This window comes from Artibeus jamaicensis, unplaced genomic scaffold (genome assembly GCF_021234435.1).
Source record: "Artibeus jamaicensis isolate MK-2021 breed Jamaican fruit bat unplaced genomic scaffold, CSHL_Jam_final contig_354, whole genome shotgun sequence".
NCBI classification, from domain to species: domain Eukaryota; kingdom Metazoa; phylum Chordata; class Mammalia; order Chiroptera; family Phyllostomidae; genus Artibeus; species Artibeus jamaicensis.
Genome location: NW_026521803.1, coordinates 39,939,651 through 39,962,639, shown reverse-complemented (window position 1 = coordinate 39,962,639; position 22,989 = coordinate 39,939,651).

The window sequence follows — 22,989 nt, the reverse complement described above, 5'->3', positions numbered from 1 at the left end:
CATGAGCCCATTAGTTTCCCTGCCTTGTAGATTTGCTCTGCCCCACTATTCCAACAGCTCATTACTATTTCCTTTAAAGAATTCAGCTTCAGAGGCATTTGTACAACCGGTGGTGGTTTGACCTCACTGAAAATGGGCTCCTAATTACTTCTCCAGGTGGAGCACTAATTTAAAGGTCATTCCTTTTTCTCTAAGCTGGATGTAAAACTTCTTTATTTTTCACCAGTTTAATATGAAGTATTATTTATTTATTTAAGTTATAAGCTGCTCCATTTAAAAAATCTCCTTCGTTCCAAAAAAGTTAAACATGGCTTTCAAATTTATCTCTTGTATCTATGGCTTCACTTTTCTTGCTTTTATTTTCCAGTGAAGTTGCAGTCCTGTTACTATCTCTCTGATAAACATATTTTGTTTTCAAAATCCAGAGAGTTTTTTTAATTGACATGTAAAAGTTCCTATCAATTGTCCTGGATTTAGAATAACAATGAGGCTTTTGTCAGTGCTGGATGACTAGGTTCTTCTGTTGTCAAAATATGCCCATAATATTAAATTCCAGCTGAATTCTCACTAATAATATTTTATAAGCACAAAATCTAATATTTGGTCATTTAGCCTCAGAAGTTAAAATGTAATTTTTCAGAGTGTTCCATGTATACCAGTTGGCATAAAATTAATATATTTTTAATGAAGTAACAAAACCTAAGTTAAAGATAGAAAAAGTCAAGGAATAGAAAGAGAGTTATCGTGTGCATTATAAAATGCAATGTAAAATGTTAGAGGTGTCCATAAAAACAATAAAGAATTGAGAGAATAATTCAAATAAAAAGTAGTTTTGCTATTTCAGTTAGATTTGCAAACTCAAAATGCTGCTTTCATAGATATTTTTGTTGTTGCTTGTTCTTTCATTCATTTCATTTTGACTTTTGTTTGTTCTTTAATCTTGGTTTAATTCTTCTTTAAACCCAAGCCTATGACAACGTAAATAAGGTTTTTTTTCTGCCATTGTTCAAATAAATAATAAAGAATTCAGTGTAGTAAACTCTTTACCAAAGCCAAATACAATATCCTCCTTAGAAATGCTTTGTAACAAACTATTCAACAATAAAGAAATAAGTATCTCACAGAAATACCTGCACTCCCATTTCATTGCAGCATTGTTCACAATAGCTAAAAATCGGGAACGACACAGGTGTCCTTCCCTGGATGAATGGATGACGAAAATATGGTATTTATATATAATAGCATATTATTCAATATTATTCAGCCACAAGAAATAAGTAAACCCTGCCATTTGTGATAATATGAGTAAATCAAGAGGGTATTATGTTAAGGGAAATAAGAAAGACACAAAAAGGTAAAAATACTATATGATCTCACTTATAAGTGGAAACAAAAAAATCATACTTATGGAGGCAGAGTAAAATGGTGGTTACAGGAAGCCGGGTGGAGGGAAATGGAAAGATATTTCTCAAGGTACAAACTTGCAGGTATGTAGGATGAATAATATGTCTAGAGACTTAATGTGCATGGATGTGACTATAGTTAATACTGCCTTGAATACTGGAAACATGCTGAAAGAGTAGGTTTTAGGTCCACTCATCACAAAAGGAAATGGTAACTATGTAAGGAAATAAGTTAATTAGCTTGACTGTATTAATCATCTCACTATATATAGGTACATCATAGCATCATGTTTTACCCCTTAAGTATATATAAGTTTTATTAAGAGCATATACTTAAAAGTGGCCACTAAGGTGTCTGACAGTTAGGTTGCAGTTTTCAAGATATTTGTTAACTTTATATAAGCTGAAAATATTTTCATTAAAAAAGTATTTGGAAAAAGTGAATAAGATTCAAATGCTTTCCTTAAGTAAAATTTTTATTTTTTCATGATTGCAGCACTTGAAACCATTAATAATTTGGAAATGGTCTCCAAATCAATACTCAATCTTTTTAACCTGATTTTTGGGTACTTCAAATGATCTGTGCTGAACAGGACACGTTCACCGACCCTTAGTTTGCCCCAGAGCCACCGGCTCCCCAGAAATCCAGTAGGACCCAGACTCTGTGGCCCTGGGCCAGCCACAGCTCTGCCTGGTGCCCGACACATCCATCAGGCCTCCTCGGGGCTGATTGCACCAGTTCAGAGCCTTCAGAGTTGATCACCAGAATGAAGGGGTTTTCTGTATGCATTAAAGCACAAAGTCATTTTCAAGGCCAATCTTAGGAGGGTAAGCAATAACTGTCATCAACAACAAAAACCTCACAACTAAGTGAAAAGTGGCACACGAGCCTAAAGTATGAAATGAACAGTCCTCAGGTGACTGGCTGACAGCTCTCCTTTATTGAGAGTTCATAGTGTGCTTATTAATATACTGTAAATTAAAGTCTCTCTTGATAAAGACAGGTTTTTTTCTCAGTGATGTTTGCCTGATATTTTGTTCCCCTGTGGAAGTATTGTCTAGTTTCTTGAGTGAGGAAGCTTTTATAAAGCTGTGAGTTTTCCACCAGTATACAGGATTTCATATGATCTTTCTCCTCCTGTCGTCTGTCCTCAGAAGTCGATCTCTTTACATTTGTGTGGTTCAAACAATGCCAGGAGGTTTACACAGTCACTGTAAACTGACACAGAGCATTCAGGTCCCAGAGCCCTCTTAGAAAAAGCAACAGTCTGGATGAGATGCAGAAGAAGACAGCCCCATGCCCCTGGACCTGACTGCCGGTGTAAATAAGCATTTCTGCTTCAACTTCTCCATTTGCCTTAACACATTGCTACCATTCTCATTGCCTTGATCTTCTTGTTTTCCCTCTAATCTATTCATATCCATTCATTTTGCAATTCATTTATATGATATCCATAATTCTTTTGCCCACAAACCAAAAGAGTACTTTGAATCTTGCTAATATTCCAGGTTTCTAGAAAGTTTGGTGGTGTTTACAGAAATGAGGAAGCCATCATTTCATCATAGAAGTATGAAAAACAAAGAGTAGAAGGAATAGACTCCCCCCACTGAATCTCTAAGGATCAGCAGATAAAATAACTTAAACACGGTATGTTAAGGTGGAAAGACAGCTGATCTCTCAGTCAAATAGGACTTGGATCCTGCTCCTCACGGCTCATTTCAGCATCTCAAAGCGAGTTGGTTTCCTTGTCTAAGTCTCAGTGCCTTGTGCCTAATATGTGGAAATAAAGTCAGTTTCATAAAGTTGTGACGATTAAGTGACATACTGTACTTGAAATATCTGCTAAGGGAATAGCAGCACGGTAGGTGCTGGGTGAACGCCTGATCCCTAGTTCTTCCTGGGCTTGAGCAAAGGGAATTTTATTCTGACTGCGTCTTTGAAACCAAGTCAATCTTTTCCACAGGCTCCATTTACAAAACACACTTTTCAATAGGTAGAAGTAGCCGTGAGTTACTATAATTAGTATCGTATCAGACGTATTTTCATATTTTGACTAGTCTACTTTATGCAGGCGGCAGTAGGTACCTACAAAAAATCTCTCTCCCTCTTGCCCCCTCTCACTCAAACACACACACTCATTACATTTCAATGAGATACCTATGTTAAAAGAAAACATATGTACACATATTCAGAAGCTATTATAATGTGATATTTAAATTTGTGGCCCTGTGTGATGCAAACTCTAAAAACAAACAATTGGTAGATATAATGTTTTCACAATTAAAACTGATTTAAAAAACTGTGAACTCTGAAATCGATCTTCACAGTTCTCCATTTCTAGTAGCTCAAATACAGCTTTGGACAATATTCTAGTTACAAATATCAGTTTCTATGTTCACATGGACCTAATATATTCAGAATCATTAAAAGTCATCCAGTAACCATATTTCAGATTAAAAAAGCAGGTGGTGGAATTGTTTTAATTCTCTAGTAAAATATTCACCTAAATTATTTGATATTATATGTATGCTGCAGTTAAAATTATTTAAAATAATTTTCTATATTTATATAGGAGAGGGACATAAAAATAAACTGTTATAGAATAATTCCCTTCTACATTGTTGAATCATTACACAATCAAGTTCATGAAAACATAACTGTCCATTCTAAAAGACTTTCTGACATTGAATGAACTCTTTTTAGAGGTGTTTAATTGCAAACATGCCAAAATATATTGCTATACACTGTGCAAAGTCAGTTTTTAAAATATAAATGCAGGGCTGTTCCTACATTGTACCTGGATGAGGCATGTCTACTATTAACAATCGAGTCGTGTCTCCTGTGGCTTTGGCATTTGAGATGAGAGTTACTGAGCAGGATAATCTAATTCAAAGAGCTCATAGGAGACTAAAGTATTCAATTGAGGTTGTTCATTTATTCCTGACAGGATTCAAATGTAGTTCCAGAATTTTGTAAAAATATTCTAATCATGTATGAAATCTAGTCAAGAAAAAAATCACCATGTTCTGCATGCTTTATACATTCTGAAGAAATTCTGTTTCAGATATGGGAATATCAAAATCAGAACAAATAAACAAGATCGCAAAAACAGAAAATAACGTCTTCATATAGAACTTATTCTCACCCACCAAAAATATATTGAAAAACAGTAATTTTAATATTATAACTAAAGAAAACAATTATACCCATTAAACACCTGATGCTCACTTTAGTCAAACACAGTGGCACAGGATCCCAAATCTAAATTTGCCACAAAAGTCTCTTCAACTGAACAAGCTAGAAGGAACCAGTCAATGTTTTAAGATTTCACTCTTTGATCTATAAAAGAGAGTTGAACCAAACACTTACTTAGAGTCCATTTCAATCTCGTAGTGATTGAAATTACTAAGTTATAAATTCTGGCCTTGGCTGGTGTGGCTCAGTCGATTAAAGCACTGGCTTGTGGTCACCTGTTTGATTCCCAGGCAGGGCACATGCCTGGGTTTCGGGCCAGGTCCCCAGTAGGGGGCGTGTGAGAGGTGACCACACATTGCTGTTTCCCTCTCTCTCTTTCTCCTTTCCATCCCCTCTGTCTAAAAATAAATAAAGTCTTAAAAAAAAGAAATTACTAAGTTATAAAGTCTAACGATTTAATAGTGAGATGAAAGAAAGCTTTTCTATACATTGGTCTATAATAGCATACAAAATTCAAAATTTTGCTTAGAAGTTCTTGAATTAAACTTAATATTTTCTTACAAGTTTTAATCATTATTACCAGTACTCATTTACATAGTCATCCTTTTAAAATGGAGGCATTTTGCTCCATTATTCTCATAGCTACTAGAAAAGTAAAAATCTGAATATCTTTATGTAAGTTGACTGAAATTTATATCACTTTCTCTTATGTTGGCCTTGGGAGCTCAACTGTTCCCTGTGAGATTCTCCTGTTTTGTACAAACCTACCAAAATAACATTAAAAAATATCTGATGTTGAAGACCATGTTATTTTTCTCCTCCTGCAATGCTTCCAATTATAAATGCTTTTTTCTAAATTCAACAGGGCTTTCATCCCATCTGCAAAGTCTTAGAATCTCAGCTTTCTTTCATTCCATCTTGCTTTTTTTAGACACTGGTTTTGTCAGTCACTTTCATGCATGTTTATTCATTTAACCTTTCTATTTAACAAATAACACAATGCCAAATGCATACTAAATACTCAATAGTTAATAGTAGAATTTATTAACTACATTCACATTCTTTCCCATTGACTATTCTGTATTACAAAAGGCAATAAGAATTTTTTTAATTCTCTACTTAACCCCCTCAAAACTTCCCCTAAGACTGGCCTCTGCTTGATAGAAGTCCTGCCTCCTCCCAGAATCCTAATGGTTTAATCTCTCTCCATCCGAGTACCATGTGGCCACCACCCTAATAAATCTTTTAATATGCCATTCACTTTCAAATGCTCAAAGGACTAATATTTCGTTTACATCTCATTTTTTTCTTAACTGTCCTACACAATTTGTCTTAGTGATCACGCCTTCTTGTGTGTCCTCCTCCCTCCCTTTCACAACGCAGCATTGGCATAACATGTATTAATCTTTGTCACAATCTATGGAACAAATATGAATGTTTCATTTGTCCAAGTTAAATCCTTAATTTTCATTTGTGGGTAGTTAAATGCCTGTCTCTAAATAACAGCAGAGCTCTAAAGCTCTGCTGTTATTCCCAAAGATGTAGCACGTACTCTAGAGGGCTTTGGATATAGTCTTGCTTTCAAACATCAACCCAGAAAGGAGTAGAATGTCTCCTACCATGCTGCAGTCTTGGTGCCCCCCTGCCAGTTTGAACCCCTTTCAGATCACCCACATTACTTAACCGTTGTTCCCAAAGTGCAAGCTGAGGGCGCTGAGTCTGGAGGAACCCCACGAAGCTCTAGGTATTTTGGTTAAGTTTGCTGTATTCTTTAAAATCACCATCACTTCCCTCCGTCAGGAATATGCCAGCGTCCCACAGAGAATCTAATACCATTAAATCACAAAAGGGAAGAAACAATCTCAATCCTGCATCTTTCAGGAGGCTCTTTGGCTTCTCTATAAACTTCTGTCCCACCTTCCTTAGGCCAATTTACCCCAAAGGATGCTGGTGTGAAGAAGGGAAAGCTCTGTTGAACCAGCAAAGATCCAATGAAGTGACTGATTCCTGAACTTGGCTTGGCGGCCATAAAAGAAGCCAGTACCCTGAGTAGTCACTGCATTTCTTTGGATTTAGCCCCACTTCCTTCCAATCACCCAGCACAACAAATGGTCTCCTCATCCCACCACATCAGTGATCTTCTTTCTGGTCCCACCTGTTGCTCTAAGGTGACACTCTATCATCTAGGACCTAAAAGAAGCTGGCGATAAAGAGTCAGGGGAGAGAGATAAAAGTATGGAGGTGTACACGTAGATTATATTTACATAGAAAGAGATACATAGATAAATAGGTATCGATACATAAGTGTAGATTTGTATCCTTAACAAGTACTGTGCCACATGATTGTCTCTCCATCTTCCTTATTTAATTTCTGAATATTCTGTGACCATCTTTCCCATCTGATTTACTAAATGAAGTATTTTCCAATGTCCTCTTCTTTGTACACTTTTATTATATTCTTTCTACACACAGTCCCATCTATTTTTACATCTTCATATTATCCAGGAGACTCCAAAATAAATGTTTCCATCCTCTTTCTGGCTTTTGAGTCTCAACTCTCCATTTCATCCTGGAAAATCATAATCAGTCTCTCCAGCATTACTAACTCAGTGTTTCCCAAAATGAACTCACTATATTTTCACCTATCAGAGCAAAGATTGATACAAAATCATCTTAAAGAGACAAAACAAATTCACAGGTCGCCATCTAATGAAATGGATTAACACAGCTAATAAAAGGATGCTTCATTGAAAGGGAGGATCACCAATGCTCATAAAAGAAAAAAATGGCCAACAAAAGTTCAGCAGTGTTCAGAATAAAGTACATCACTGACCGAGAATGCCGTTCACATGGTGTTAGTGACAGGCATACCCTTTGGAAGGAGACGATAATATAAAGTTATTTTAGTGCAAAGGCATTTCACATTCGAATCCTAGTTCTCATCATGTTTGTTTCCATGTTCACGAACTAGTCTAATTATAACTTATTTTCCCATCCTCATGCCTACGGGTGAGAAAATACTACACAGAGGATTGCGTGCGGTCTCCCTGACAGTTATATTTCTTGTTGTTAATTAAATTGCTGGCATTCTAATTTCATAGATCAGTCTTATGAGGTTGGCTAATGCAAATCTGTGACTAAGAGATGGCTACAGTTTGTACTTAATGACAAAATTCAGTCCCTAAGTATCCAGATGGAATGCCAACATGAACCATGGAAAATTCATTAAGACAGCAATTCAAAAAATGCTTTTGTGAAATGCCAAGTGAAAAAAAGAAGAGGTTTAAATATGTAATTTCTACTACTATAAACCATCTATGTTTCAAATAGCTCAATGTATATTTGCCTATTCTTCAAAAGAAATGTCTTGCTAAAGACACCTAATATTAATTAAGCCATTGTTTCCCAAACCTAGTCTTACAGAAGACACTTTTTCCCCCTTGTAGTCCTTGGTTTCTGAAGTCATTATACCCCATGAGTCCCATGGAGATAGTCAGGGATCCGACCTACAAGGCCCACCCTTGTTCATCTCATGCACATACAGGTGCAATTACATTATCTCATCCCACCCTGATTCCACTTAAGTGCTTTGTAACATTTAACAGTTCCCAATGTTTATTGACTGTTTCATGCTTATCTCCTTCCCTCAATTAGAGAATAATCCTTATGAGCAAGGATCAGATTCAATATGTTTCTCATAGAATATATAGCTTCTGCACTAGGTAGAAGTATTCCCCACAAAGAATTCTACTTTTTAAGGATAAGTTGTAGACATCATACTTGGAGTAAGCTCTGTAAACACCATGCAAAGGGTGCAGGTCAGGAGGAAATAACATTGAAAAATCAATGACAAATATGAATCCAATATATGGTAGCAGGTATTAACATTAGGTGTTAACTTGTAACCCCACCACACTGAATTGTCTTGTCCTCGGTGGCAAAGAGATAGCGATACTGAACATTGTTTCACACTCTAGTAATCAAAGTTTGAATAATTTTACTTACCATATATATGCCACTTAAACTACCTCTTTTAAACTATAATTAATGCTTTCATCCCAACCCAGTGTCCAAAGTACAGTTCCTCAATAGTCAAGTGCAAATAAATAACACAGGAATCCAAGACACCAGTAAATCTATTTTGTTCTTCCACCGTTTAAGTTTTTAGGAAAAAATGGAAATAATTAATTCTTAGATTAATTGCTGAGTGATTCTCGGTGCTTTAGTGTGAATTGCATTTGTGATCATTTAATTATGGTTTTCTCTAAATTAGTAAAAGATGGTAATAGAACTTTTCTAAGTCATGCTATCAGAGCAATCTCAAGAAGTTAAAAATATGCTCCTAGTTTGAACATAATCGCATAAAAAAAGAAAATACATACATAATATCTACCTTTTCTTACAGCTAATGGTGGGAAAGTCATGACAAAATACACAGGAGCAATTAGTTGATTCTGTTTTATAGACAGTGCTTAAAAGTTCTTTTGAAATTGAATTGTGTAAACTTTTAATTTGAAAAGATTCCTATGATTGGGGATACTTAGCAATCTTATGAGATTTAGATTTGAGATGTTATTCATCTTTAAAACATACTTACCAGGTGGATTTATTATAAATTTTGCCCATCCCACATAGATTTTATCTGTTAGTCACTTTTATGCAATACCTTCGGCAGGGAGCAGTTACTTAGAACTTGGCTAAAATAAAACATAAAGTATACGTGATACTATTATGTAGCTTGTGGATGGCACAGGACATTTACCAACCATTTAGCTGTTGGCAAAATGAACAGAGGCACAGAGGAGTACTCAAGTCAAGTACTTGGCATGCTCTTAGATTTTTAAAAAGTGTTTTTAGCTATCAACTTAAATTGATGTCTACATTTCCCTTCCACTAGCACCTTTTTAAATGATGGTAATCAAACAGATTTCATATATATAATATATAACATATATTATATATATGCAGATAAGAGCATCAGGTTACACTAAATGACATCACAGAAAATTTCATAACAAAGCAAAATTCCCACCTTCAGGAATTTGCCATCTGTCCAGGAAAACTATCCCAGTGACAGGAAAACACAGAATGGTCATGGGGTCATACCTATAGGTGTAGATCAACCTCCTCAAGTACCGCATTATGGCATTCATTACACAAAGGAACAAAAAGGAAGCAAAAAGAACCTGTGTTCAAGGCCACAACAAAGAGCAGAAGCGGGAAGCTGCACAAGGAACATGACAAGGAGAAGGTGTGGCTGTTCAGAGTGACGTTTTCAAAACAATGCCAACAGACTATTTTGGGTAAATTAATTTATAAAATGTAACTCACATTGCCAAATTTGATTTCGATTTTAAAACAGGAACTTGGAGAGAATGAATAACAATTTAGAAGATAGTTTTATAATGTGTGTATGTAAGTGTGTAAATTTTTGCTTGTTAAAGGAATCTGTGCTGAAATCTATGATTTCACTCTTAGTGTTCTTGGCATATTTACAGGGTTATTTCATTTAAATCATTGTTAATGTTACCAATATTTTGCATCAGTGTAGTATAACAGAGGTTTTACTATAAGTTTGTCATTTAAAAAATATTGCCCCAATATATCAATGAAACAAGATTGTAGTATATCTTATTTCAAATATTTGTTTATGCTCTTAGCAGACATAGTTTTTCTTCCAGTAATCATGAAATAGGCAATGAACTATCATTGTATTTTCTTATATTGTTATTGCTCACTGATCAATCATTTAAAAAACAACTAAAATAGACCTTGCAAATTGCTTGAAATAAATAAAAATGTCTGTGTAGTTATATTTGTATTTACTGGGCATTCAACAAAAATTTATGGAATCAATGAGGCTAACCTACAATCATTTTAAATCTAATAAACTGGTTATCTTTTCTGAACTTAGTTTGCTGTGTACATTTGAAAAAATTAACCCTATTTTCCTCAGTGAAATTATTTTGCTGAGAACAATATCCTGAAACTGTGACTCAAACATATTCAGCTGACAGTAATATTAGCAAACCAGTAACTGTGTTTTCAAGAGTAAAACTTTTGTACAATGCCTTGTTTGTGGAAAACAGGTGGAATATCGAAGATGTTCAAACCAAAGGTTTAAGTATTAATTGCTCTCTTTTGCACATTTTTTAAACTGAAGTATAATTGAATAGAATATTAGTTTAAGGTGAGAAACATAAAGCTTCAATATTGTTTACATTGTGAAATGCTGAGCACAAGAAGGCTAGTTAACATCTGTCCCCATTCATGGTTATAATTTTTCCTGTTATGAGAAGTTTTAATATTTACTTTCTTAGCAAATTTCAATTATATAACATAATATTATGAACTACAATCACCATGCTATTAGGCATTTTAACCGTTAACATTGAGTAGTTTAAGTGGTCTAGCATATTGGGGATTTTTTAAAGTTTTATTGACAGTTCAAATCCTTAAAATGTCAGTGTTTGCCCATTTTATCATGGGTGATTTACCAGTGCAAGTGCCCACGCCATGCTGAGTGTCCAGCAGTTTTAAAGGCATGGCCCCCATGGCCCACCCTTCCTGCTCACCAGATCTTGCCCTGAGCACCTTTTTTTTTGTTGTTGTTTCTCCAGATAAAAAATGTCCTCAAAGGGAAATGTTTTGCAGATGTGGAAGAGGTGAAAAAAACCCAGCAGAACCACCCAAAAGCGTCGAATCAACAAATTCAAAAGATGTTTTGAGCAGTGGAAAAAACATCTAGATAGGCGTATTGCATCAAATGGAGAGCACTTTGAAAGTGACTGCAGTTTAAACATGTACAAATAAATACACAGTTTTTTATAAATAAATTTGGGGTTTTTGTGGCTCCTCCCAGGTACACTATATAGGTGTGCAATTAATATGTAGTTGTATATTATTAAAATTAAACGTTTTAAATAGAAAATTTCTAAACTATTTGTCTTCAAATCTGCATTTATTTGTCTATGTTGGCCTCTTCAAATCAGTTGTTTGACTGTCTTTTATTCAATTACCCACCCACTTTTGAATGAACTCCATGAACCATACTGTATTCTCTAATATTTTTTTTTATTAATGGGAGGGATGGCAGAAATTTCCCGTGCAAATGTATAGTGCATTTCAGAGTAATTTGCTATTTGTTTGTTCAAGTTGTTTATGTTTCCTTTTAGCTTTCTAGGTTTTCATGGTAGAGCTGGTCTGTGGAACACTGATTGAATTCAACATGGTGTAATGAAACAATAGCTTCCATATCCCCCATTCTTGCCAATAAGTATGTAGTATCTGACAGAAGCGTAGTTTTAAGATGATGATAAGGCCAAGTTCAGACTCAACAGGAAACTCTGCAACATCCTTTTCCCATATAAGATGATGACACAAATGAACTGGATCTAAGATACAATTCACTATTTCTGATACCTCTTAGTGTCTAACGTGCTTCTGCGGTAGGAAAGCCCTACAAACTTGAAGCATGTATTGTAACAACTCTTGCTGACACAGCTTCAGAGTTGGAGCTTTTAGTTTGCAATAGCGCATTTTAAACTATAACATTTCATAGATTTTTCTAAATGTGACAAATGTAAAATAGATAAGACTAAGTTTGAATAGTGCTTTCACATTTTAATAAAGTAAAAAAGTTATGAGTTGGAATGTTTTTTAATTACAGCATCAGAAATACAGAAACTAGCTCTACTAATGGCACCGAAAATTTTTTAAAAAACAAATATTTGGCAATAGTTCTATGAAGGCACATTGTTGATATCAATTTCCCAGAAGACCTTGCACTCTGCGAATTGTTTATGCCTTAGATGAAACTTCTTCATTGTATGCATTTCCTGCTCCTGAGGAAAAAATGAGCAGATTTTGTCAAGCCAAATCCTAAAAATTGTGCAGTGCTCTCTGCTTTAGTCCATATCATATTTCTCCCAAAGCTATTGGCCTTTTTTTAATAAGCACTCTAAAAGAGGGACAGATTAAGGGTTGCTTTTATGGGATTTATGGGATCATTTCTGTACATGTAGAATGGTCAGAGGGAGGATAGGAGTGAAAGACAGGCAAAAGTTCTAAGATTTATTGCTTCCCATTCTATCTTAACTCTCCAAACCCCAAGTTCAATAGCTCTGGATCCAATACTTATTAAAAATATATAATAACCAGTTTTGTTTAGACCAGGTAATTTCAAAACTCATTTTCCCAAATGGACCGTGGCAGCTGTATACACAGAGAGCCTTCTTGGTTTTCCCTCATTTCCTTATGATTAGGGGCCTGGCCTTTTACCTGTGAGACTGGGTTCTAGTCCAAGGTCTACCAATTAGAACTGAACTATGTGGCCCAAGGCCAATTGTATAACTCTCCTCTGAGCTTCTTTCTATCACTTTAGATGATCAGTTCTGTTTGATAGGCTTGCTATGACTATTTAAGATAGTCCATAGGAAGTCTACAATGCAATCTGGCACTTATAAGTTCTCCATACTTTCAGTCACTATCTTATTATGAAAAAGCACATCTAGCTCTTGCTTTACTCATATCCCATCTTTCATCTTTGCTACTCTTTGCCATTATTAAGGCCTGCCTGCCGGGGAGGTGCTTAGTTCCATTGCCACAGGGAGGCTGGGTGAGAAATAATCGATGAGAGTGTATTTACTTTTGAAAGTCTAAGCATCATACTGCCTGATTCTTGGCTCAGTTAAGTGGTATTGCATAGGAGGGGCTCTTCAGAAAAGCTACACACTTTCAAGGGTAGCTTTCATCAAACTATAATCAAAAGGACATTGTAGCATCCTGAGAACTATTTTATTGTGGTGGTATATCTGCTAGATCTCCATTTCATTTCTTTTTTAGTAGATTCTGAGACACTGAGTTTAGCCTGTAGGCACTGCCAAACTACAAAACAAAATTTTAAACTATAGATAAAACATCTCTCATGGACTTTCATTTTTAATTAAATTTATTGCAATCACACTGGTTACTAAGGTTATATAGGTTTCAAGTGGACATTTCTGTGATATGAGATCTGTATATTGCGTTGCCTGCCCACCATTCAAAGTCAAATCATCTTCAGTCACCATATATTTGGCCCCTTTTACCTTTTACTACCCCACCCCCTCTTCCCTCTGCTAGCCACCACACTGTTGTCTGTGTTTATGAGTTTTTGTCTGTTCATTTTTCCTGTTTGTTCATTTGTGGCTTTCAGTTTTATATCCCACATAGGAGTTAAGTTCTTGTATTTTCTCTAATTTCTCAGTATCTAGTGCATTGTCTATCTAACAACACCTCTCTTAATGGCATTTCCATGTCACAAAAAAAACAAAACACTCCACTATTACAACGATGTGAGGACTGTGAACAAGCTTAGCTTCATCAAAAAAGGCATCTGAAACTAGTATACTTCACAAAGTTTGAGAAGTACAACTGAGAAAACGTATTTCTTATGTTCATGTGTCACTTTTTATTATTTATGCCCAGCACAACCCTCCCAGTTTATAATGCACATAAACCAGAATATGACCATAAGTACAGACAGATGCTCCCATCCGCGTAACTTCTTATGATACGGCACTCAGGCGACAAGTAATCAGAAACAGATTATCAAGAATTATGAAAGGCTCGATGCCAGGACAGTGCTTCAAGCAATGAAGCACTCTCTGTCCACATTTACTGCTTCCATATTTCACTTAACATACGATGTGGCACGAGACATAATTCTTTCAAATGCACGGAAAGGTATACGGCTTAATTATACACTGTGCATATCAATTCACATTGGCTAAGGAGCATGAAATACCAAATAATAAGCCCTCCCCATATTTCATGTGTATAAATACCTTAGGGGAATATGAAAAGTGTAAGAAGTTTCTAGAGCCCTCAACATGATTATTAGTGTTCATTTTTTGAAATATATTTTTATATATTTTTTGTTTTTTAACTTTTTAAAAATATATTTTATTGATTATGCCATTACAGTTCTATTTCCCCCCTTCATTCCCCTCCACCCTGCACACCCCTCTCCCACCATTCTCCCCCCCTTTATTTTATGACCACGTGTCTCAAGTTCTTTAGATTCTATATTTCCCATACTGTTCTTGCCCTCCCCCTATCTATTTTCTACCTACCGTCTATGCTACTTATTTTCTGTACCTTCTCCCCCCTTCTCCTTCTCCCACTCCCCTGTTGCTAACTCTCCATGCGATCTTCATTCCTATGGTTCTGCTCCTGATCTAGCTGTCCTCTTAGTTTGCTTTCGTTTTAGGTGTGGTTCTTAATAACTGTGAGTTTGCTGTCCTTTCACTGTTCATATTTTTTATCTTCTTTTTCTTAGGCAAGTCCCCTTAACATTTCATATAATAAGGTTTTGGTGATGATAAACTCCTTGAATTTGGTCTTACCTGAGAAGCACTTTATCTGCCCTTCCATTCTAAATGAAAGCTTTGCTGGATACAGCAATCTTGGATGTAGGTCTTCGGATTTCATGACTTGGAGTACTTCTTTCCAGCCCCTCCTTGCCTGTAGGGTCTCTTTTGAGAAATCCACTGACAGACTGATGGGAACTCCTTTGTAGGTGACTGTCCCCTTATCTCTTGCTGCTTCTAGAATTCTCTCTTTCATTTTAATCTTGGCTAATATAATGATGATGTGCCTTGGTGTGTTCCTTCTTGGGTCCAACTTCTTTGAGACTCTCTGAGCTTCCTGGATTTCCTAAAATATTTTTTAAAGATTTTATTTATTTATCTTTAGAGGGGAAGTCAAGGAGAGGAGAGAAATATCAATGTATGGTTGCCTCTCGTGCGTTCCCTGCTGGGAACTGGCCTGCAACCCAGGCATGTGCCCTGACTGGGAATCAAACCTCAATCCTTTGGTTTGCAGGCCCGCACTCAATCCACTGAGCTATACCAGCCAGAGCTGGAAATATTTTTTTAAACGATTGACCTTGAAATTAGATAATTTAACATATTTACATATAGAAAAAATTTTTAAAGCTCATGTGATAAAGGCAAGTGTCTTCAGGAAAGCAACATTTCTTTGCTATGAAAAAAACTTGTCATTCAGTCAACAATGATTGAATTATGATTTACTATGCACTAATATTCTGTGGAGGATGCCCTGGGGCATATGACTGTAACTCTACATTTAAATTAGGAGGTCTGAGACGTTAAGTCAGCCAACACCTGCATTGGCTCAACAAATCTGTGTTGTATGTGTTTTGGATGATGTAGGCGCTATGAATAATACAATGAAAATTAATATCAACACCCCTGCTTCCCTGAGCTGGCAAGAGGGGAAATTGTATTAACAAAATCCTGACTCAGGTTTATAATTCTGAGGCATAATGGATGTCATGTCATGAAAGTAGACAGCCATGATGAAGACACGAAAGAGCAGAATCTGACTTCATCTGAACAGGCGAGAAAGACTTCACTAGAAAATAGTGCTTGAACTGGGCTGAAAGTGAGACAGAAGGTGGTCAAGAGAAAGGGGGTGGTGGAAGCGGTTTGGAGAATAATGATGGGACCATTCTTCACCCCCCTCCAAAAGAGTAGGCAATAATGTGAGATAAGAAGAAGTGTAGCTTGTTAAAGAAATTAAAATGAATTAATATGTTCTCAATCCACAGATCCAGAGGGCAAGTAATGTAAACCCACTCTAGAAATTTCAAATGGACTCCCCACACAAGCATTAGAGGTCGTAATGCGTGGATTTGGTCTTAATTCTAAGAGCCAGAGGAAACCCAACAAGTTATGAAACAGAGGAGAGCAGGAGCAGATTTATGTTTTAAAAGATTTCCAGCATCCTATTCAATAAACCCCAGGGAGAGCAGATTTTCAGACCTCCTGCATCTTGAAGGACCTATTAAAATGTTTCAGCAGATACCTAGAAACATGACAGACATTCAGAAATGCATGGGAGTTCAGAGTTCACAGGGCTGCTAAAGCCATGGACCTTCAAGTTAAAATAAAAATTCCTGCACTACAGCAATTTGTACAAGGGAGTGGTATCTGCTATTTTAAAGTTATTGGTCCAACCCTTGGACATGGAAGGAAAGACCATGCAGAATCTGTTTAAGAAAGGGGACTCTCAAAAGCAATTAATTTATATTAAGACAAGAAAGACTTTAAGGATATTATTTCCACTTTAGGATCCAAGGACAGAGTTTTAAGGGCTAGTCATTTAAACTGGTTCCATTAGTTCACTGAAAAGAAATCCCAATTTGAGTCCCAAGAAATGTAGTACAACTTGAGTATATTAATTAAAAACACAAAAATATGCAAATTCAGGTCCAACTTTGATGTTTTTTACCCAGTTCACTTCTCAGCAAATTTATCTCCTAGTCCCACACATCTAAACAAACATTTTTTGGTGACCCCTAAATATTTTCATTAAATACTCCCAACTATTTGTCTTTTAGAATGGCTCAAATCACTTCCATTTCTGTCTTCTTCCTTTCTGTATGAATTTACACTTTCTCTTTGAATCTCACACCTCAAACTATCCTTTCAGTGCTGACTTTGGACCCTCGTCCCCATGATGCCCTGTCCTCATCCCTGAGACCTGGTTCATTCAAGTTGCCCCCTACACAGCCTGGCCCCAGCCAACATAGCAGCTTGGGCATATGTCTAGGGGCCCATGTCAAGTTTTCTCCTGGTGCATTGGGAGGAAGTTAAAAAGTATGTGTGAAGAGACAGAAAAATAAGCACAGAACCTAAAGTAATTCAAAGATGGGCTGAATTTGAATGAACATGTTTAGAGTCATCACTCTTGGACATTCACTGCTTATTGTAGCTCTCTTTTATTTTCAACCCCAGCCAACAGCATAAATTTCTGTGCTGTGTGTACCAACAGAGGCTTTCAAACTCTGATAAGAAATCCAAAGCTCCATCAGAATAAGAGCGAAGAGTGTTACAAGACAGGATTGGAGCAAAATACTGCTAAGTCTATGGCATGCTTATGAAGAGTAGAATCCATCAAAGGGATTATGTACCCTATAATGGGATAACTTCCAGATCCCAAGAGAGGTGAGCAGTGCTTGGGAAGGGGTAGTGGAAGTGAAAACATAGAGTACAGCAAAAATGCAGGTACATTTGTAAGATCTGGAATGCCAAACCACTTTTAAGGCAAGCTAATGAGAAGCTAAAAGAAGTTAATTTGCATCACTGACAAACACATAGGGGAGGATCCGTTCATGGAACAAAAAGGATAGCTTTAGTCTTGGATAACATGAGTTTGAAATATTTATGGAAGACCCAGGCAGAAATATCCATCAGCTATGTTTACTCAGGTAAGGCTGCTGCTCAGGATCAATGTCAAGTGTGGAAATGATTTTGGAACCATTGCATGTAGGTGATTAGCAAAACCAAAATACAAAGTGCAAGAGTGGGTACAGATAAGGAGGAGCTGGAAGACTAAAGTCCAAACCCATGAGAAGTTGGGTGATGGAGCAGAGCTAGAGGAGACAGAGGGTGCAGCTGTGAAGGTCAGAGCAATGCCAGGGACTGGAGTGTCACAGAAGTCTGTGGAGAAGAATTTCTAGGAAACTGGGGTTCTATGGTGTAGGATTATCAAGAGAGATCGGTGAACACAAACACTCAGAAGTTTGGTTACTAGTGTGTAATTGGGCCACTTCAAAGAATAGCTTCAATAGAACAATGGTGATAGAAATTTGAGAGAACTGAAGAATTGGTAATTACAAAATTGGTAGCATACAAGATAAGGAATACACACTGCTCTTGACATGTATTTAAAAATTCAATGCGAGGAACACGAGGCAATGTGTGTTTTCCAAAAACAGTAAGATCTGAGTGATTTGGCTGATTGAAAAGAGAGAATTTGTTTTTAAAGGCGGGAGCAGGAACAAACAATGGAAAGATTACACAGTAAAGAAGGCACGGAAGTGAAAGAATGGATCAAGAACCCAGAGGAGGTTTTTCCTGAGATTGTTGAAGGACTGAAACTCCAGTAACACAAGGAGAATATGTGAAATGATAAATGTTTGAACCCAACCTAGGAAACAGCACTCACCTAGATAATAAAGGACCCAGGAAAACCCTGGGAAACCCAGAGAGCATTTTTAAAGGAATTTGAAGATCAGGGATTGCAACCAATAGTCCCTCCCTTTCTCTCCAGTCAGTGACCCAGTTTAGGATGTTTTGATCTACACCGATATATACTAACTTAATGATTACCCTGTTTTTTCTTGTCTTTTCTTATCAAAGATCAGATAGTAAAATAAAAATCATGTAGGGATGGGTAACTAGCCAAGTTCAAAGGAGCCATTAGGACAGCGGAAGCGGGAGAGAGGTGAGCACAGTATGTACCTTTTCTACCTCCCCAGGGGTGTCTTTCATGAGGAGAACCAAAAAGCACACAATGTGCCCAGCCAGGGGCAATTCAGACTTAAGTGAGTCAAAAGAAAATTTTAGGAGCACCTTTCAAGGCAATACAAACCCCAATGATAAAAGGTCCTTTAAATACATCAAAGGGACTGACTCATTCAGTGCGCATGCGTCCAGGACCCTCCTCCTCAGCATCTGCAGTATCTGGGTGACTCACTGACAAGGGCCCTAAAGGGGGAAAATTTGGAGTGAGGGACAGCTGTGAACCACTTTTTTGTCCTTTGTGCACAAAATTATCGGAAGCTTCTCTCAGCTCAATTTCTTTTAGTGTCACATGCTGCATTTTGAAACCTCTCTATATTGAAATAATTTTAGATTTTCAGAAGGGTTCCAAAGATAACACGGTGAGTTCCCATATACCTCCACCAACTCTCCTAATAGTGACATTCACATAACAATGCACATGGGTTTGATCCTATTAACTGAACTAGACATTTCATTTGGACTCTGCCGATTTCTACATTAGTGCTCTTTTCTGCTTCCACATAACAGGTGGGAGACGCACATTCCACAGACCAGACCCTACAAGAAATCCACATATCCTCGGGGATGAGCGGTTTGCAAATCCTAAGACACCAACATTTGCACCACACTCTAGAGCAACAGACTTGCGCACCCTACTTCCCTATATTGTGAAGTTACCGATCTGTAACGAAGCATTTTTATCTTTAACCAAAAGGGAAGAGACAACAAAAATTCTACATAAAAAGTTGCATCTTAATTTGCTTAAGAAAAAAAACCCTACTAATATCTTCAGTGAATGTTATTCAGAATTTTACAAAGACTCAAGAAGACCCCATAGGAAAGTGAACACTGAACCCTCTTCCCCTGAATTGGAGACCCCACACCTAGGCCTACGGGACCTACGTTCAGGTAGAGGGTCCTGCATGCAGTGACCAAGATGGAAAATTCTGAAGGCACACGTCGGGGGAGAGGAGGCTGTTTCCGTAGCTTTTGCTCACACTCACAGGAGACCCTGTCTCCTCCCGCCAGATGGGCTGCAGGGGGGAGGATGAGGCTTACAGAGCTTACTTACGCCCTAAAGGGGGCAGCCACGTAGGGCCTCAGAGTCTCGCCGGCCTCTCAATTTCTCCCTACAAGGCTGGCTTATGTGCTGTTGTTTCCAAGCATTTTATGAATGAATCTGTGGTATGAGAAAATTTTAGAAGCTCCTCGTTAAAGGAAGCAGTCTGAAAATGGATCCCAATTTTGCGACTAAACTGGACAATAATCTACTTTTAAACCATTTGCCTTCAAATTTTATACATAAGGCTCAGTTTAAGAGCAAAATCCCAGGCTCTGTATGTATTTGCAGTTGAACCAGCTCTCACAATTAGAGGATATTTTGAGAACTACTAAACCATTTGCTGTTCATATTAGACTGTGAAGGGTAGTTGTAAAAAGATAAAATGACATTTTTCCAATCTCTGCTAACAAAACTTAAAATGAAAACTGATTTTCAAATCAGAGGTAAGCATCTCTGTTGAATAAAATTTTCTCCTTTCAAAGATATGACTAGAATCTTCAATTATATTTTTCACCATAATCATCACACTTTGAAGATGAATTTGCCCGACAGTTTATTGCAATAGCCCGGAATGTTTGTACAACTCCCTCATGACTTTTCATAAGCTATCCGAAGCCATTACGTGAAAATGGGACTGTGATTGGATCAGGCGAGAACCATTATCTTGTCTTTCTTACATAGAGCATTCCAAAATTTAGAAAAAGACGTGATTACAATAAAATTCCAGGCCCAGGTTTCATACTTGTAAAATAATCTGTCAAATCAAAAACTCTGCTGGACCAAATGATAAACTGCTAGGAATTCCAGGAGGAATGTAGGAGACTAGACATGAAACACGATGCCTCTAGGTGTCTCTCCGTGTTGTAAGTGAGTCTCTTGCTTTGGGGAACAAAGAAATCTTTACTACTTTTACACTTCTTCCTACTTTTATATGGACATTTGTTCTGCTACAGAGAGAAACACATTGACTTCTGCTCACGTTTCTGTTGTTTAGTTAAAAAAAAAAAAACCTGTTGTCAAGAGACTTGAAGTATTTTTTTTTCTTTTTGCTTCACTTCCAAAGTGTGAAAGTACTTGGAGATTTGTTATAATAACAATATAATAAGACTTTTATTATTGAAAATAATTTGCAGGCAGATTTACTGGGTTTAGACAAAGTTAGCTTAAAAGTTTAACTTTTATAGCTAAAAATATATTATAAATAAATATGTTTTTGTCTCGTGATAGCAGAGAAAAGATAATAGAATTTGAAATTGAAAACCGTATAGTGTTTTTTTAAAGATACGTTGCAAAACTCTACATGGTAATTTTTCTTTTTGTCTTTTTTTAAAATTAAATTTATTGGGGTGACATTGGTTAATAAAATTATTAGTTTTCAGGTGTACAATTCTATGATACATCATCTGTAATTTGCATTGAGTGCCAATTACTGTGTGCCAATGAAACATGTTCATTATCATTATTTTTTAAAATAACAACAAGCCCTCCATTTTACTTTAAGATCTTAGAGATCACTAAATTTTAACTAACTCTCCAACCAACTCCCCAAAAGTATATGGCAACACAAACTAGCAATAAATAATCAGTCAACATGTCGGAAGAATAGAAGGTCCATGACAACAGGATCTGTCAAGCATGAATAAAGTTTTACAATTCTAGAAAAGTTGTGAGAAAATTTATCTCACAGCCTTCCCCAAATGTCAGCTGAAAGTAGAAAATTATGTTGTTGACTCAATCACGCATTTTCATTTTTATCAGATTCTTGAGCTCTTGATTACAATACTGGGCGGCATTGCTGTTTACTTCTGTTTTGGAAGCATACGATGTGACTTATTATGTAAGCTGATTAGCAGAGGCATTCGAACCATCGTCTCTTGCTTGCAGTAGAATCAATATAAATTCAGCACCCCAATCTCATAACAAAACATTTGCTTTCCCCCATTTTCTTAATCTGTATCTATGCAGAAGTATGTATACATATGGCCTCTCTTCATTATTAAGCCAATATAGCAACCATAAAAGTTGCTAATCATCCAGAAATTAACTTATTTCATTACTTTGCTGGAGGGTCCAATCAACCGTCTGTTTGGTTCTCTACAACCAACGTACAGGAAATGGAGTCTCTGAGCACCTGGGTATTGTTAATTCCTTGTTGTAGGCTCTGAAAAAAGTGTCTCAAATACAATTATAGAAACCCATGTTTTGTTAAGACTTTACGTGGTGCATAAAAACTGACAATTACAACTCTCAATAGTCTTAGACTGATTTAATAAGATTTAATGACTCTACCAGTTGCACATTCGGAAATGGAAGTGTTAATGTGGCTCCCACGTTCTGTTAAATAGGCAAGTGACTCAGAGTCCAAACACCTTGTTCGATGAGAGTCCCTGCATTTTTTCTATTGGCAATTTCAACCACCTCCTAAGTAAATGAATAGATGCTTCCAGAAAGCCCATCAATGTCTTACACTCTTCATACTCCATGTTTTAACCCACTTCATTGTGTTTCTATCCCTTCCCTGTTTTTTTTTTTAATTTATTGGAGTGACATTAGTTTACAAACCATACAGCTCAATAAAACATCATGTGCCCACTGCCTCAAGCAAAGTCTCTTTCTGTCCCCATGTCCCCCTGCTTTGCCCATCTTTACCTTTTAAACCAACCTGTTAGCATGGAGTTCTTTTTTAAAAATCTGTATTGAGTTTCCATACTGTTTCTGTTTTCTATTTGTGTAGTCACATCACAATAACATCACTTGGCTATGATTACACACCTCACTGCAATATCTTCTAAATAATCATCATCGCTTTCCAATCAGGAGTTTCATTACTGTTTATTTACATGCCCAAATTGCAATGACATAGATAAGTTATCCACTGAAGAAGAGACAGCAGAGCTATTAAAGTATTACATTTGCTGCTAATTTGGGTCATTACCTGGTAAGTTTTCCAAAGAGAAAAAAAATCTATTTTAT